Source organism: Lissotriton helveticus, chromosome 8 (assembly GCF_964261635.1).
Source record: "Lissotriton helveticus chromosome 8, aLisHel1.1, whole genome shotgun sequence".
Taxonomy (NCBI): domain Eukaryota; kingdom Metazoa; phylum Chordata; class Amphibia; order Caudata; family Salamandridae; genus Lissotriton; species Lissotriton helveticus.
Window position 1 is genome coordinate 41,124,111 of NC_136069.1, and position 20,445 is coordinate 41,144,555.

The 20,445-nt window shown below is 48.5% G+C and overlaps 1 protein-coding gene across 1 annotated transcript in view; it reads left to right on the top strand.

Moving 5' to 3' along the window:
* The first annotated feature begins 380 nt into the window (after positions 1–380).
* LOC144772307 (uncharacterized) overlaps positions 381–20,445 on the top strand; it is a 221,075-nt gene continuing 201,010 nt past the window's right edge. The window contains exon 1 of the mRNA XM_078656534.1: positions 381–505. The gene's annotated coding sequence lies outside the window, so the exon portion shown is untranslated. The remainder of the gene's footprint in view (positions 506–20,445) is intronic.

Consider the following 20,445-nt stretch of genomic DNA (forward strand, 5'->3'; position numbering starts at 1 on the left):
GAAGATTGTTGGGACAGCACATTTATTTTAATCAAATGTGCAAGGGCGCTTTTATTCCCAGAGAACTTGCACATCTTGAGACTGCCCTTGAAGTTTCCAGATTACACTTTAATTTCTTCATAGTTTTTTTTTCATATAGAGGGTTTGAAAGGGGCGAACTCACGACTGGGATAACAAATGTGTTTATCCCAGTCTGACATGTGTTATATGCGCATGCGCACGCAGGCGCACATAACAAATGTCAGTTGCTTACGAAAGTGCGCGCAGGGATAAGACACTGCTCATTGGTGCGTGCGTAGAAAGGCGGTCTGCGCATGCGCGGGACACAGCACACTACAGCGTGCCTAGTAACAGCATATAATCCACCGACACCTGTGTCTGCGCATGCGCCAGTGAGCTGGGTGCCATTGTTGTCCTTCTGTAATGTCTGCCATCCTCCCTGCTCGGTCTCAGCTGGATGGTGCAGTCTCTCGTCTGTACAGCGCCACCAGACATGCTTCTGCAGGTGAGGTACATACGTCTTCATGCTGCTGTTGTGACACAGCTGTACGTTCGTAGTGTATACAAGTGTGGCATGTTTATGCCTTGTGTGCAGGGGGGTAGATGGTCAGTATGTTTGAGGGGGTGAGAGCTTCAGATTTCCCAACAATCACACTGGTTAAAATACATTATATGAGAAGCAGGGCAGGTGGGGGGGGGGGGGGTTTAAGGAGCAGTAGGAAGGAAGAGGAGTAACCATTTTAAAGGTCTTTAAAACAAAGGTGACAATGTGTGTGTTTTTGTCTGCATGTGTTTGTAAAAGTTCCAAGTGAAACACGACAAACCCCTTCGCCATACCCGAGTTAAAGCACATTTACCCAACTATTTACTACATAATCCATTTATTAGGGGGGTGTAACATCACCCCCCCCCCCGAAACTACTCCCTTAATTATACCAGGGACATAAAAACCTTCTATGATAGTGAAGAAGGACGAAAGAGGTTAGCCAGGCCCAGACACCTCTGGCTTTTGGTAAAATAACACAATTTAATCATGTCAGCAAAACGCTGTCATTCTTATGAAAGGAGGGAGGGAAGAGGCAGAGGACAATTCACTAAATTGCCAGGGGTAACGGAAGTGACATCACACACCCTTTGGCATCACAGGAAGTGGTATCATATGATCTTCGACCCTGTATCCTAGGAAGTGATCCCACCGGATCTTGACTCTCAAGACATAACACAAACTGACATCACTGAAGCTTAATGTTAACCTAACTGAAAACATATTGTTAAATCACAGGAAGATGCACACAATTTAGATTTAGGAAGACATTAGGGGTCAAGTACACCTGTGTTAGTTTATATTGATTGTAGATCTTGAGTGTAATTTGTTTTGGGGGAAGAGTGGGGCTTTATTTACACGTCATCATTGCTTATAGGTTGTGATGTATGGTCACTTGTACGATCTGAGATCGAGGTTTTGTTTTAAAATGCATCCTTTTACATGCATTCATAATAGGGTAATATGGATGTTATTAAAAATGTGCATTTCTTTAACTCGGTTTCCCTTTAAAGGCACATTTTAGTGCACATTAGGATATTAGCGCAGTATAGCTCACTCAGAGTTATACGTGTGCAACTCTTCCTGTTCCAGTGTGTGACCACCAATGTACATGTGTACAGTTCTGCTGTCCCCAGAGTGCAGGATTTCTCCAGGGTTGGTTGGTCTTTCATGTACCGGGGTGGTGTCACTGAACCTCTCTGGGGCCCTTGAACCTATCTGTCGGGTGCAATAAATAACATTAAAAAGAGCCCGCTGGGCCTAGGGGTCGGGGGGGGGGTGGGCCTCGGGTCCATCATGTAGGATCTCTCAGGATGAGGGGCGCCAAGTCCTCAGCAGACCAGAGGCTTTATGGGGTCTTCGCTCGAGCCACCAGTGGTCTGACAGCCAGGTAGATATCCACTTGCACTAGTATGTCGAGGGCATTACACCTGCGGGCTTCGTCGATCTCTGATGTGCACAGCCTAGGGCCAGCCTTCAGAGGGTAGAGGCTTGAACGGCAGCCTGTTTTCTTAAAACCAGCCAACACAGCCTTGTTACTGTTGTGTTATGGGCATTTTATATTTCTGAGAGGCAGGAAACCGCCCATTGTGAAAGGGGAGACCAGTAGCATCCAGAGCTGCCAGAGATCACACATCATGAAAAGGGACATCAGCAACACTATAACATTCTGAGCTGCCATAGAACACACATCATGATAGGGACATCATCAACATATTAGGAAACTGAGCTGCCAGAGATCACACATCATGAAAAGGGTGGGCAGTAACACTGTAACATTCTCACACATTGTGAAAGGCTTATCAGCAACATTTGAGCTGCCTGAGATCACACACCGTCAAAGGGACATCAGTAACAGTAATATTCTGACCTGCCAGAAGTCACACTTCATGAAAAGGACGAGCAGTAACACTGTAATATTCTAAGCTGCCAGGGATCACACGTCGTGAAAAGGGTGGGCAGTAACACTGTAACATTCTCACACATTGTGAAAGGCTTATCAGCAACATTTGAGCTGCCTGAGATCACACACCATCAAAGGGACATCAGTAACAGTAATATTCTGACCTGCCAGAAGTCACACTTCATGAAAAGGACGAGCAGTAACACTGTAATATTCTAAGCTGCCAGGGATCACACGTCGTGAAAGGGACATCAATACACCACAACAGGCTGAGCTGCCAGAGAGCACACATCGTGAAAGGGAGAGCAGTAACATTGTAATATTCTGAGCAGCCAGAGATATCCCATCGTTAAACAAGCAATGGAAATGCAATAGGTCTCGGATTTATTTGAGTTAGAGCTAATGGCATTGTAAATGGCAATGTCTTTTAGCCATGTATTATGGAGTGTATGCATGTGGTGTGTAATGGAATTATGTGGTTTGGATTGGAATTGTTTACCCTGCACGCTCACACACTGTTCACCCTGCATGCTCACACACTGATCACCCTGCACGCTCACACACTCACCACTCTGCACTCACCACTCTGCACTCACCACTCTGCACTCACCACTCACTACTCTGCACTCACTACTCTGCACTCACCACTCACTACTCTGCACTCACCACTCACTACTCTGCACTCACTACTCACTACTCTGCACTCACTACTCACTACTCTGCACTCACTACTCACTACTCTGCACTCACTACTCACTACTCTGCACTCACTACTCTGCACTCACTACTCTGCACTCACTGCTCACTACTCTGCACTCACTACTCACTACTCTGCACTCACTACTCACTACTCTGCACTCACTACTCACTACTCTGCATTCACTACTCTGCACTCACTACTCTGCACTCACTACTCTGCACTCACTACTCTGCACTCACTACTCACTACTCTGCACTCACTACTCACTACTCTGCACTCACTACTCTGCACTCACTACTCTGCACTCACTACCCTGCACTCACTACTCTGCACTCACTACTCTGCACTCAATACTCACTACTCACTACTCTGCACTCACTACTCACTACTCTGCACTCACTACTCACTACTCTGCACTCATTACTCTGCACTCACTACTCACTATTCTGCACTCATTACTCTGCACTCACTACTCACTACTCTGCACTCACTACTCACTACTCTGCACTCACTATTCTGCACTCACTACTCACTACTCTGCACTCACTACTCTGCACTCAATACTCACTACTCTGCACTCACTACTCTGCACTCACTACTCTGCACTCACTACTCTGCTCTCACTACTCACTACTCTGCACTCACTACTCACTACTCTGCACTCACTACTCACTACTCTGCACTCACTACTCTGCACTCACTACTCACTACTCTGCACTCACTACTCTGCACTCACTACGCATTACTCTGCACTCACTACTCTGCACTCACTACTTTGCACTCACTACTCTGCACTCACTACTCTGCACTCACTACTCACTACTCTGCACTCACTCCTCACTACTCTGCACTCACTACTCTGCACTCACTACTCTGCACTCACTACTCACTACTCTGCACTCACTACTCTGCACTCACTACTCACTACTCTGCACTCACTACTCACTACTCTGCACTCACTACTCTGCACTCACTACTCTGCACTCACTACTCTGCACTCACTACTCTGCACTCTCTACTCTGCACTCTCTACTCTGCACTCTTTACTCTGCACTCACTACTCACTACTCTGCACTCACTACTCACTACTCTGCACTCAGTACTCTGCACTCACAACTCTGCACTCACTACTCACTACTCTGCGCTCACTACTCTGCACTCACTACTCACTACTCTGCACTCACTACTCTGCACTCACTACTCTGCACTCACAACTCTGCACTCACAACTCTGCACTCACTACTCTGCACTCACTACTCACTACTCTGCACTCACTACTCTGCACTCACAACTCTGCACTCACTACTCACTACTCTGCACTCACTACTCACTACTCTGCACTCACTACTCTGCACTCACAACTCTGCACTCACTACTCACTACTCTGCACTCACTACTCACTACTCTGCACTCACTACTCACTACTCTGCACTCACTACTCTGCACTCACTACTCACTACTCTGCACTCACTACTCACTACTCTGCACTCATTACTCACTACTCATTACTCACTACTCATTACTCACTACTCTGCACTCACTGCTCTGCACTCAATTCTCTGCACTCACTACTCTGCACTCACTACTCTGCACTCACTACTCACTACTCTGCACTCATTACTCTGCACTCACTATTCACTACTCTGCACTCACTACTCTGCACTCACTACTCACTACTCTGCACTCACTACTCTGCACTCACTACTCATTACTCTGCACTCACTACTCTGCACTCACTACTCTGCACTCACTACTCACTACTCTGCGCTCACTACTCTGCACTCACTACTCACTACTCTGCACTCACTACTCTGCACTCACTACTCTGCACTCACTACTCACTACTCTGCACTCACTCCTCACTACTCTGCACTCACTACTCTGCACTCACTACTCTGCACTCACTACTCACTACTCTGCACTCACTACTCTGCACTCACTACTCACTACTCTGCACTCACTACTCACTACTCTGCACTCACTACTCTGCACTCACTACTCACTACTCTGCACTCACTACTCTGCACTCACTACTCTGCACTCACTACTCTGCACTCACTACTCTGCACTCTCTACTCTGCACTCTTTACTCTGCACTCACTACTCACTACTCTGCACTCACTACTCACTACTCTGCACTCAGTACTCTGCACTCACAACTCTGCACTCACTACTCACTACTCTGCGCTCACTACTCACTACTCTGCGCTCACTACTCTGCACTCACTACTCACTACTCTGCACTCACAACTCTGCACTCACTACTCTGCACTCACAACTCTGCACTCACAACTCTGCACTCACTACTCTGCACTCACTACTCTGCACTCACTACTCTGCACTCACTACTCTGCACTCACAACTCTGCACTCACTACTCACTACTCTGCACTCACTACTCACTACTCTGCACTCACAACTCTGCACTCACTACTCACTATTCTGCACTCACTACTCACTACTCTGCACTCACTACTCACTACTCTGCACTCACTACTCACTACTCTGCACTCACTACTCTGCACTCACTACTCACTACTCTGCACTCACTACTCACTACTCTGCACTCATTACTCACTACTCTGCACTCACTACTCTGCACTCACTACTCTGCACTCACTGCTCTGCACTCAATTCTCTGCACTCACTACTCTGCACTCACTACTCTGCACTCACTACTCACTACTCTGCACTCATTACTCTGCACTCACTATTCACTACTCTGCACTCATTACTCTGCACTCACTACTCACTACTCTGCACTCACTACTCACTACTCTGCACTCACTACTCTGCACTCACTACTCACTACTCTGCACTCACTACTCTGCACTCACTACTCTGCACTCTCTACTCTGCACTCACTACTCACTACTCTGCACTCACTACTCACTACTCTGCACTCACTACTCTGCACTCACTACTCTGCACTCACTACTCTGCACTCACTACTCACTACTCTGCACTCACTACTCACTACTCTGCACTCACTACTCTGCACTCACTACTCTGCACTCACTACTCACTACTCTGCACTCACTACTCTGCACTCACTACTCTGCACTCACTACTCACTACTCTGCACTCACTACTCACTACTCTGCACTCACTACTCTGCACTCACAACTCTGCACTCACTACTCACTACTCTGCACTCGCTACTCTGCACTCACTACTCACTACTCTGCACTCACTACTCACTACTCTGCACTCATTACTCACTACTCTGCACTCACTACTCTGCACTCACTACTCTGCACTCACTACTCTGCACTCACTACTCACAACTCTGCACTCACTACTCTGCACTGACTACTCTGCACTCACTACTCACTACTCTGCACTCACTACTCACTACTCTGCACTCACTACTCTGCACTCACTACTTTGCACACACTCACTACTCACTACTCTGCACTCACTACTCTGCACGCGCTCACTACTCTGCACTCACTACTCACTACTCTGCAGTCACTACTCACTACTCTGCACTCACTACTCACTACTCTTCACTCACTACTCTGCACTCACTACTCTACTCTGCACTCATTACTCACTACTCTGCACTCACTACTCTGCACTCACTACTCTGAACTCACTACTCTGCACTCACTACTCTGCACTCACTACTCACTACTCTGCACTCACTACTCTGCACTCACTACTCTGCATTCACTACTCTGCACGCACTCACTACTCACTACTCTGCACTCACTACTCTGCACGCACTCACTACTCACTACTCTGCACGCACTACTATGTACTTACTACTCTGCACTCACTACTCTGCACTCACTACTCTGCACTCACTACTCTGCACTCACTACTCACTACTCACTACTCTGCACTCACTACTCTGCACTCACTACTCTGCACGCACTCACTACTCACTACTCTGAACTCACTACTCACTACTCTGCACTCACTACTCTGCACTCACTACTGACTACTCTGCACTCACTACTCTGCACTCACTACTCTGCACTCACTACTCTGCACTCACTCACTACTCTGCACTCACTCACTACTCTGCACTCACTAATCTGCACTCACTACTCTGCACTCACTCACTACTCTGCACTCACTACTCAATACTCTGCACTCACTACTCACTACTCTGCACTCACTACTCTGCACTCACTACTCTGCACTCACTACTCTGCACTCACTACTCTGCACTCACCACTCTGCACTCACTACTCTGCACTCACTACTCACTACTCTGCACTCACTACTCACCACTCTGCACTCACCACTCTGCACTCACTACTCTGCACTCACTACTCTGCACTCACTACTCTGCACTCACTCACTACTCTGCACTCACTACTCACTACTCTGCACTCACTACTCTGCACTCACTATTCTGCACTCACTACTCACTACTCTGCACTCACTACTCTGCACTCACTACTCTGCACTCACCACTCTGCACTCACCACTCTGCACTCACCACTCTGCACTCACTACTCTGCACTCACTACTCTGCACTCACTACTCTGCACTCACTCACTACTCACTACTCTGCACTCACTCACTACTCACTACTCTGCACTCACTACTCTGCACTCACTACTCTGCACTCACTACTCTGCACTCACTACTCTGCCCTCACCACTCTGCACTCACTACTCTGCACTCACTACTCACTACTCTGCACTCACTACTCACCACTCTGCACTCACTACTCTGCACTCACTACTCAGCACTCACTATGCACTCACTCACTACTCTGCACTCACTCACTACTCTGCACTCACTACTTACTACTCTGCACTCACTACTCTGCACTCACTACTCTGCACTCACTACTCACTACTCTGCACTCACTACTCTGCACTCACTACTCTGCACTCACTACTCTGCACTCACCACTCTGCACTCACCACTCTGCACTGACTACTCTGCACTCACTACTCTGCACTCACCACTCTGCACTCACCACTCTGCACTCACTACTCTGCAGTCACCACTCTGCACTCACTACTCTGCACTCACTACTCTGCACTCACTACTCTGCACTCACTACTCTGTACTCACTCACTACTCTGCACTCACTCACTACTCACTACTCTGCACTCACTACTCTGCACTCACTACTCACTACTCTGCACTCACTACTCTGCACTCACTACTCTGCACTCACTCACTACTCTGCACTCACTCACTACTCTGCACTCACTCACTACTCTGCACTCACTCACTACTCTGCACTCACTCACTACTCTGCACTCACTACTCTGCACTCACTCACTACTCTGCACTCACTCACTACTCTGCAGTCACTCACTACTCTGCACTCACTACTCTGCACTCACTACTCTGCACTCACTACTCCGCACTCACTACTCACTACTCTGCACTCACTACTCTGCACTCACTACTCTGCACTCACTACTCTGCACTCACTGCACTCTGCACTCACTACTCTGCACTCACTGCACTCTGCACTCACTACTCTGCACTCACTACTCTGCACTCACTACTCACTACTCTGCACTCACTACTCTGCACTCACTACTCACTACTCTGCACTCACTACTCACTACTCTGCACTCACTACTCTGCACTCACTACTCTGCACTCACTACTGACTACTCTGCACTCACTACTGACTACTCTGCACTCACTACTCTGCACTCACTACTGACTACTCTGCACTCACTACTCACTACTCTGCACTCACTACTGACTACTCTGCACTCACTACTCTGCACTCACTACTCACTACTCTGCACTCACTACTCTGCACTCACTACTCTGCACTCACTACTCTGCACTCACTACTCACTACTCTGCACTCACTACTCTGCACTCACTACTCTGCACTCACTACTCTGCATGCACTCACTACTCTGCACGCACTACTCACTACTCTGTACTCACTACTCTGCACTCACTACTCTGCACTCACTACTCTGCACTCACTACTCACTACTCTGCACTCACTCACTACTCACTACTCTGCACTCACTCACTACTCACTACTCTGCACTCAATCACTACTCACTACTCTGCACTCACTACTCACTACTCTGCACTCACTACTCTGCACTCACTACTCTCTAATCTGCACTCACTACTCTGCACTCACTACTCACTACTCTGCACTCACTACTCTGCACTCACTACTCTGCACTCACTACTCTGCACTCACTACTCACTACTCTGCACTCACTACTCTGCACTCACTACTCTGCATTCACTACTCTGCACGCACTCACTACTCACTACTCTGCACTCACTACTCTGCACGCACTCACTACTCACTACTCTGCACGCACTACTATGTACTTACTACTCTGCACTCACTACTCTGCACTCACTACTCTGCACTCACTACTCACTACTCACTACTCTGCACTCACTACTCTGCACTCACTACTCTGCACGCACTCACTACTCACTACTCTGAACTCACTACTCACTACTCTGCACTCACTACTCTGCACTCACTACTGACTACTCTGCACTCACTACTCTGCACTCACTACTCTGCACTCACTACTCTGCACTCACTCACTACTCTGCACTCACTCACTACTCTGCACTCACTATTCTGCACTCACTACTCTGCACTCACTCACTACTCTGCACTCACTACTCTGCACTCACTACTCACTACTCTGCACTCACTACTCACTACTCTGCACTCACTACTCTGCACTCACTACTCACTACTCTGCACTCACTACTCTGCACTCACTACTCTGCACTCACTACTCTGCACTCACTACTCTGCACTCTCTACTCTGCACTCTTTACTCTGCACTCACTACTCACTACTCTGCACTCACTACTCACTACTCTGCACTCAGTACTCTGCACTCACAACTCTGCACTCACTACTCACTACTCTGCGCTCACTACTCACTACTCTGCGCTCACTACTCTGCACTCACTACTCACTACTCTGCACTCACAACTCTGCACTCACTACTCTGCACTCACTGCACTCTGCACTCACTACTCTGCACTCACTGCACTCTGCACTCACTACTCTGCACTCACTACTCTGCACTCACTACTCACTACTCTGCACTCACTACTCTGCACTCACTACTCACTACTCTGCACTCACTACTCACTACTCTGCACTCACTACTCTGCACTCACTACTCTGCACTCACTACTGACTACTCTGCACTCACTACTGACTACTCTGCACTCACTACTCTGCACTCACTACTGACTACTCTGCACTCACTACTCACTACTCTGCACTCACTACTGACTACTCTGCACTCACTACTCTGCACTCACTACTCACTACTCTGCACTCACTACTCTGCACTCACTACTCTGCACTCACTACTCTGCACTCACTACTCACTACTCTGCACTCACTACTCTGCACTCACTACTCTGCACTCACTACTCTGCATGCACTCACTACTCTGCACGCACTACTCACTACTCTGTACTCACTACTCTGCACTCACTACTCTGCACTCACTACTCTGCACTCACTACTCACTACTCTGCACTCACTCACTACTCACTACTCTGCACTCACTCACTACTCACTACTCTGCACTCAATCACTACTCACTACTCTGCACTCACTACTCACTACTCTGCACTCACTACTCTGCACTCACTACTCTCTAATCTGCACTCACTACTCTGCACTCACTACTCACTACTCTGCACTCACTACTCTGCACTCACTACTCTGCACTCACTACTCTGCACTCACTACTCACTACTCTGCACTCACTACTCTGCACTCACTACTCTGCATTCACTACTCTGCACGCACTCACTACTCACTACTCTGCACTCACTACTCTGCACGCACTCACTACTCACTACTCTGCACGCACTACTATGTACTTACTACTCTGCACTCACTACTCTGCACTCACTACTCTGCACTCACTACTCACTACTCACTACTCTGCACTCACTACTCTGCACTCACTACTCTGCACGCACTCACTACTCACTACTCTGAACTCACTACTCACTACTCTGCACTCACTACTCTGCACTCACTACTGACTACTCTGCACTCACTACTCTGCACTCACTACTCTGCACTCACTACTCTGCACTCACTCACTACTCTGCACTCACTCACTACTCTGCACTCACTATTCTGCACTCACTACTCTGCACTCACTCACTACTCTGCACTCACTACTCTGCACTCACTACTCACTACTCTGCACTCACTACTCACTACTCTGCACTCACTACTCTGCACTCACTACTCACTACTCTGCACTCACTACTCTGCACTCACTACTCTGCACTCACTACTCTGCACTCACTACTCTGCACTCTCTACTCTGCACTCTTTACTCTGCACTCACTACTCACTACTCTGCACTCACTACTCACTACTCTGCACTCAGTACTCTGCACTCACAACTCTGCACTCACTACTCACTACTCTGCGCTCACTACTCACTACTCTGCGCTCACTACTCTGCACTCACTACTCACTACTCTGCACTCACAACTCTGCACTCACTACTCTGCACTCACAACTCTGCACTCACAACTCTGCACTCACTACTCTGCACTTACTACTCTGCACTCACTACTCTGCATTCACTACTCTGCACTCACAACTCTGCACTCACTACTCACTACTCTGCACTCACTACTCACTACTCTGCACTCACAACTCTGCACTCACTACTCACTATTCTGCACTCACTACTCACTACTCTGCACTCACTACTCACTACTCTGCACTCACTACTCACTACTCTGCACTCACTACTCTGCACTCACTACTCACTACTCTGCACTCACTACTCACTACTCTGCACTCATTACTCACTACTCTGCACTCACTACTCTGCACTCACTACTCTGCACTCACTGCTCTGCACTCAATTCTCTGCACTCACTACTCTGCACTCACTACTCTGCACTCACTACTCACTACTCTGCACTCATTACTCTGCACTCACTATTCACTACTCTGCACTCATTACTCTGCACTCACTACTCACTACTCTGCACTCACTACTCAGCACTCACTACTCTGCACTCACTACTCACTACTCTGCACTCACTACTCTGCACTCACTACTCTGCACTCTCTACTCTGCACTCACTACTCACTACTCTGCACTCACTACTCACTACTCTGCACTCACTACTCACTACTCTGCACTCACTACTCTGCACTCACTACTCTGCACTCACTACTCTGCACTCACTACTCACTACTCTGCACTCACTACTCACTACTCTGCACTCACTACTCTGCACTCACTACTCTGCACTCACTACTCACTACTCTGCACTCACTACTCTGCACTCACTACTCTGCACTCACTACTCACTACTCTGCACTCACTACTCTGCACTCACTACTCTGCACTCACAACTCTGCACTCACTACTCACTACTCTGCACTCGCTACTCTGCACTCACTACTCACTACTCTGCACTCACTACTCACTACTCTGCACTCATTACTCACTACTCTGCACTCACTACTCTGCACTCACTACTCTGCACTCACTACTCTGCACTCACTACTCACAACTCTGCACTCACTACTCTGCACTGACTACTCTGCACTCACTACTCACTACTCTGCACTCACTACTCACTACTCTGCACTCACTACTCTGCACTCACTACTTTGCACACACTCACTACTCACTACTCTGCACTCACTACTCTGCACGCGCTCACTACTCTGCACTCACTACTCACTACTCTGCAGTCACTACTCACTACTCTGCACTCACTACTCACTACTCTTCACTCACTACTCTGCACTCACTACTCTACTCTGCACTCATTACTCACTACTCTGCACTCACTACTCTGCACTCACTACTCTGAACTCACTACTCTGCACTCACTACTCTGCACTCACTACTCACTACTCTGCACTCACTACTCTGCACTCACTACTCTGCATTCACTACTCTGCAGGCACTCACTACTCACTACTCTGCACTCACTACTCTGCACGCACTCACTACTCACTACTCTGCACGCACTACTATGTACTTACTACTCTGCACTCACTACTCTGCACTCACTACTCTGCACTCACTACTCTGCACTCACTACTCACTACTCACTACTCTGCACTCACTACTCTGCACTCACTACTCTGCACTCACTACTCTGCACGCACTCACTACTCACTACTCTGTACTCACTACTCACTACTCTGCACTCACTACTCTGCACTCACTACTGACTACTCTGCACTCACTACTCTGCACTCACTACTCTGCACTCACTACTCTGCACTCACTCACTACTCTGCACTCACTCACTACTCTGCACTCACTAATCTGCACTCACTACTCTGCACTCACTCACTACTCTGCACTCACTACTCAATACTCTGCACTCACTACTCACTACTCTGCACTCACTACTCTGCACTCACTACTCTGCACTCACTACTCTGCACTCACTACTCTGCACTCACCACTCTGCACTCACTACTCTGCACTCACTACTCACTACTCTGCACTCACTACTCACCACTCTGCACTCACCACTCTGCACTCACTACTCTGCACTCACTACTCTGCACTCACTACTCTGCACTCACTCACTACTCTGCACTCACTACTCACTACTCTGCACTCACTACTCTGCACTCACTATTCTGCACTCACTACTCACTACTCTGCACTCACTACTCTGCACTCACTACTCTGCACTCACCACTCTGCACTCACCACTCTGCACTCACCACTCTGCACTCACTACTCTGCACTCACTACTCTGCACTCACTACTCTGCACTCACTCACTACTCACTACTCTGCACTCACTCACTACTCACTACTCTGCACTCACTACTCTGCACTCACTACTCACTACTCTGCACTCACTACTCTGCACTCACTACTCTGCACTCACTACTCTGCACTCACTACTCTGCACTCACTCACTACTCTGCACTCACTCACTACTCTGCACTCCCTACTCTGCACTCACTACTCTGCACTCACTCACTACTCTGCACTCACTCACTACTCTACACTCACTCACTACTCTGCACTCACTACTCTGCACTCACTACTCACTACTCTGCACTCACTACTCTACACTCACTACTCTGCACTCACTACTCTGCACTCACTACTCTGCACTCACTACTCTGCACTCACTACTCTGCCCTCACCACTCTGCACTCACTACTCTGCACTCACTACTCACTACTCTGCACTCACTACTCACCACTCTGCACTCACTACTCTGCACTCACTACTCAGCACTCACTATGCACTCACTCACTACTCTGCACTCACTCACTACTCTGCACTCACTACTTACTACTCTGCACTCACTACTCTGCACTCACTACTCTGCACTCACTACTCACTACTCTGCACTCACTACTCTGCACTCACTACTCTGCACTCACTACTCTGCACTCACCACTCTGCACTCACCACTCTGCACTCACTACTCTGCACTCACTACTCTGCACTCACCACTCTGCACTCACCACTCTGCACTCACTACTCTGCAGTCACCACTCTGCACTCACTACTCTGCACTCACTACTCTGCACTCACTACTCTGCACTCACTACTCTGTACTCACTCACTACTCTGCACTCACTCACTACTCACTACTCTGCACTCACTACTCTGCACTCACTACTCACTACTCTGCACTCACTACTCTGCACTCACTACTCTGCACTCACTCACTACTCTGCACTCACTCACTACTCTGCACTCACTCACTACTCTGCACTCACTCACTACTCTGCACTCACTCACTACTCTGCACTCACTACTCTGCACTCACTCACTACTCTGCACTCACTCACTACTCTGCAGTCACTCACTACTCTGCACTCACTACTCTGCACTCACTACTCTGCACTCACTACTCCGCACTCACTACTCACTACTCTGCACTCACTACTCTGCACTCACTACTCTGCACTCACTACTCTGCACTCACTGCACTCTGCACTCACTACTCTGCACTCACTGCACTCTGCACTCACTACTCTGCACTCACTACTCTGCACTCACTACTCACTACTCTGCACTCACTACTCTGCACTCACTACTCACTACTCTGCACTCACTACTCACTACTCTGCACTCACTACTCTGCACTCACTACTCTGCACTCACTACTGACTACTCTGCACTCACTACTGACTACTCTGCACTCACTACTCTGCACTCACTACTGACTACTCTGCACTCACTACTCACTACTCTGCACTCACTACTGACTACTCTGCACTCACTACTCTGCACTCACTACTCACTACTCTGCACTCACTACTCTGCACTCACTACTCTGCACTCACTACTCTGCACTCACTACTCACTACTCTGCACTCACTACTCTGCACTCACTACTCTGCACTCACTACTCTGCATGCACTCACTACTCTGCACGCACTACTCACTACTCTGTACTCACTACTCTGCACTCACTACTCTGCACTCACTACTCTGCACTCACTACTCACTACTCTGCACTCACTCACTACTCACTACTCTGCACTCACTCACTACTCACTACTCTGCACTCAATCACTACTCACTACTCTGCACTCACTACTCACTACTCTGCACTCACTACTCTGCACTCACTACTCTCTAATCTGCACTCACTACTCTGCACTCACTACTCACTACTCTGCACTCACTACTCTGCACTCACTACTCTGCACTCACTACTCTGCACTCACTACTCACTACTCTGCACTCACTACTCTGCACTCACTACTCTGCATTCACTACTCTGCACGCACTCACTACTCACTACTCTGCACTCACTACTCTGCACGCACTCACTACTCACTACTCTGCACGCACTACTATGTACTTACTACTCTGCACTCACTACTCTGCACTCACTACTCTGCACTCACTACTCACTACTCACTACTCTGCACTCACTACTCTGCACTCACTACTCTGCACGCACTCACTACTCACTACTCTGAACTCACTACTCACTACTCTGCACTCACTACTCTGCACTCACTACTGACTACTCTGCACTCACTACTCTGCACTCACTACTCTGCACTCACTACTCTGCACTCACTCACTACTCTGCACTCACTCACTACTCTGCACTCACTATTCTGCACTCACTACTCTGCACTCACTCACTACTCTGCACTCACTACTCTGCACTCACTACTCACTACTCTGCACTCACTACTCACTACTCTGCACTCACTACTCTGCACTCACTACTCACTACTCTGCACTCACTACTCTGCACTCACTACTCTGCACTCACTACTCTGCACTCACTACTCTGCACTCTCTACTCTGCACTCTTTACTCTGCACTCACTACTCACTACTCTGCACTCACTACTCACTACTCTGCACTCAGTACTCTGCACTCACAACTCTGCACTCACTACTCACTACTCTGCGCTCACTACTCACTACTCTGCGCTCACTACTCTGCACTCACTACTCACTACTCTGCACTCACAACTCTGCACTCACTACTCTGCACTCACAACTCTGCACTCACAACTCTGCACTCACTACTCTGCACTCACTACTCTGCACTCACTACTCTGCACTCACTACTCTGCACTCACAACTCTGCACTCACTACTCACTACTCTGCACTCACTACTCACTACTCTGCACTCACAACTCTGCACTCACTACTCACTATTCTGCACTCACTACTCACTACTCTGCACTCACTACTCACTACTCTGCACTCACTACTCACTACTCTGCACTCACTACTCTGCACTCACTACTCACTACTCTGCACTCACTACTCACTACTCTGCACTCATTACTCACTACTCTGCACTCACTACTCTGCACTCACTACTCTGCACTCACTGCTCTGCACTCAATTCTCTGCACTCACTACTCTGCACTCACTACTCTGCACTCACTACTCTGCACTCATTACTCTGCACTCACTATTCACTACTCTGCACTCATTACTCTGCACTCACTACTCACTACTCTGCACTCACTACTCACTACTCTGCACTCACTACTCTGCACTCACTACTCACTACTCTGCACTCACTACTCTGCACTCACTACTCTGCACTCTCTACTCTGCACTCACTACTCACTACTCTGCACTCACTACTCACTACTCTGCACTCACTACTCACTACTCTGCACTCACTACTCTGCACTCACTACTCTGCACTCACTACTCTGCACTCACTACTCACTACTCTGCACTCACTACTCACTACTCTGCACTCACTACTCTGCACTCACTACTCTGCACTCACTACTCACTACTCTGCACTCACTACTCTGCACTCACTACTCTGCACTCACTACTCACTACTCTGCACTCACTACTCACTACTCTGCACTCACTACTCTGCACTCACAACTCTGCACTCACTACTCACTACTCTGCACTCGCTACTCTGCACTCACTACTCACTACTCTGCACTCACTACTCACTACTCTGCACTCATTACTCACTACTCTGCACTCACTACTCTGCACTCACTACTCTGCACTCACTACTCTGCACTCACTACTCACAACTCTGCACTCACTACTCTGCACTGACTACTCTGCACTCACTACTCACTACTCTGCACTCACTACTCACTACTCTGCACTCACTACTCTGCACTCACTACTTTGCACACACTCACTACTCACTACTCTGCACTCACTACTCTGCACGCGCTCACTACTCTGCACTCACTACTCACTACTCTGCAGTCACTACTCACTACTCTGCACTCACTACTCACTACTCTTCACTCACTACTCTGCACTCACTACTCTACTCTGCACTCATTACTCACTACTCTGCACTCACTACTCTGCACTCACTACTCTGAACTCACTACTCTGCACTCACTACTCTGCACTCACTACTCACTACTCTGCACTCACTACTCTGCACTCACTACTCTGCATTCACTACTCTGCAGGCACTCACTACTCACTACTCTGCACTCACTACTCTGCACGCACTCACTACTCACTACTCTGCACGCACTACTATGTACTTACTACTCTGCACTCACTACTCTGCACTCACTACTCTGCACTCACTACTCTGCACTCACTACTCACTACTCACTACTCTGCACTCACTACTCTGCACTCACTACTCTGCACGCACTCACTACTCACTACTCTGTACTCACTACTCACTACTCTGCACTCACTACTCTGCACTCACTACTGACTAATCTGCACTCACTACTCTGCACTCACTACTCTGCACTCACTACTCTGCACTCACTCACTACTCTGCACTCACTCACTACTCTGCACTCACTAATCTGCACTCACTACTCTGCACTCACTCACTACTCTGCACTCACTACTCTGCACTCACTACTCACTACTCTGCACTCACTACTCACTACTCTGCACTCACTACTCTGCACTCACTACTCTGCACTCACTACTCTGCACTCACTACTCTGCACTCACCACTCTGCACTCACTACTCTGCACTCACTACTCACTACTCTGCACTCACTACTCACCACTCTGCACTCACCACTCTGCACTCACTACTCTGCACTCACTACTCTGCACTCACTACTCTGCACTCACTCACTACTCTGCACTCACTACTCACTACTCTGCACTCACTACTCTGCACTCACTATTCTGCACTCACTACTCACTACTCTGCACTCACTACTCTGCACTCACTACTCTGCACTCACCACTCTGCACTCACCACTCTGCACTCACCACTCTGCACTCACTACTCTGCACTCACTACTCTGCACTCACTACTCTGCACTCACTCACTACTCACTACTCTGCACTCACCCACTACTCACTACTCTGCACTCACTACTCTGCACTCACTACTCACTACTCTGCACTCACTACTCTGCACTCACTACTCTGCACTCACTACTCTGCACTCACTCACTACTCTGCACTCACTCACTACTCTGCACTCACTACTCTGCACTCACTACTCTGCACTCACTCACTACTCTGCACTCACTCACTACTCTACACTCACTCACTACTCTGCACTCACTACTCTGCACTCACTACTCACTACTCTGCACTCACTACTCTACACTCACTACTCTGCACTCACTACTCTGCACTCACTACTCTGCACTCACTACTCTGCCCTCACTACTCTGCCCTCACCACTCTGCACTCACTACTCTGCACTCACTACTCACTACTCTGCACTCACTACTCACCACTCTGCACTCACTACTCTGCACTCACTACTCAGCACTCACTATGCACTCACTCACTACTCTGCACTCACTCACTACTCTGCACTCACTACTTACTACTCTGCACTCACTACTCTGCACTCACTACTCACTACTCTGCACTCACTACTCTGCACTCACTACTTACTACTCTGCACTCACTACTCTGCACTCACTACTCACTACTCTGCACTCACTACTCTGCACTCACTACTCTGCACTCACTACTCTGCACTCACCACTCTGCACTCACCACTCTGCACTCACTACTCTGCACTCACTACTCTGCACTCACCACTCTGCACTCACCACTCTGCACTCACTACTCTGCAGTCACCACTCTGCACTCACTACTCTGCACTCACTACTCTGCACTCACTACTCTGCACTCACTACTCTGTACTCACTCACTACTCTGCACTCACTCACTACTCACTACTCTGCACTCACTACTCTGCACTCACTACTCACTACTCTGCACTCACTACTCTGCACTCACTACTCTGCACTCACTCACTACTCTGCACTCACTCACTACTCTGCACTCACTCACTACTCTGCACTCACTCACTACTCTGCACTCACTACTCTGCACTCACTCACTACTCTGCACTCACTCACTACTCTGCAGTCACTCACTACTCTGCACTCACTACTCTGCACTCACTACTCTGCACTCACTACTCCGCACTCACTACTCACTACTCTGCACTCACTACTCTGCACTCACTACTCTGCACTCACTACTCTGCACTCACTGCACTCTGCACTCACTACTCTGCACTCACTGCACTCTGCACTCACTACTCTGCACTCACTACTCTGCACTCACTACTCTGCACTCACTACTCACTACTCTGCACTCACTACTCTGCACTCACTACTCACTACTCTGCACTCACTACTCACTACTCTGCACTCACTACTCACTACTCTGCACTCACTACTCTGCACTCACTACTCTGCACTCACTACTGACTACTCTGCACTCACTACTGACTACTCTGCACTCACTACTCTGCACTCACTACTGACTACTCTGCACTCACTACTCACTACTCTGCACTCACTACTGACTACTCTGCACTCACTACTCTGCACTCACTACTCACTACTCTGCACTCACTACTCTGCACTCACT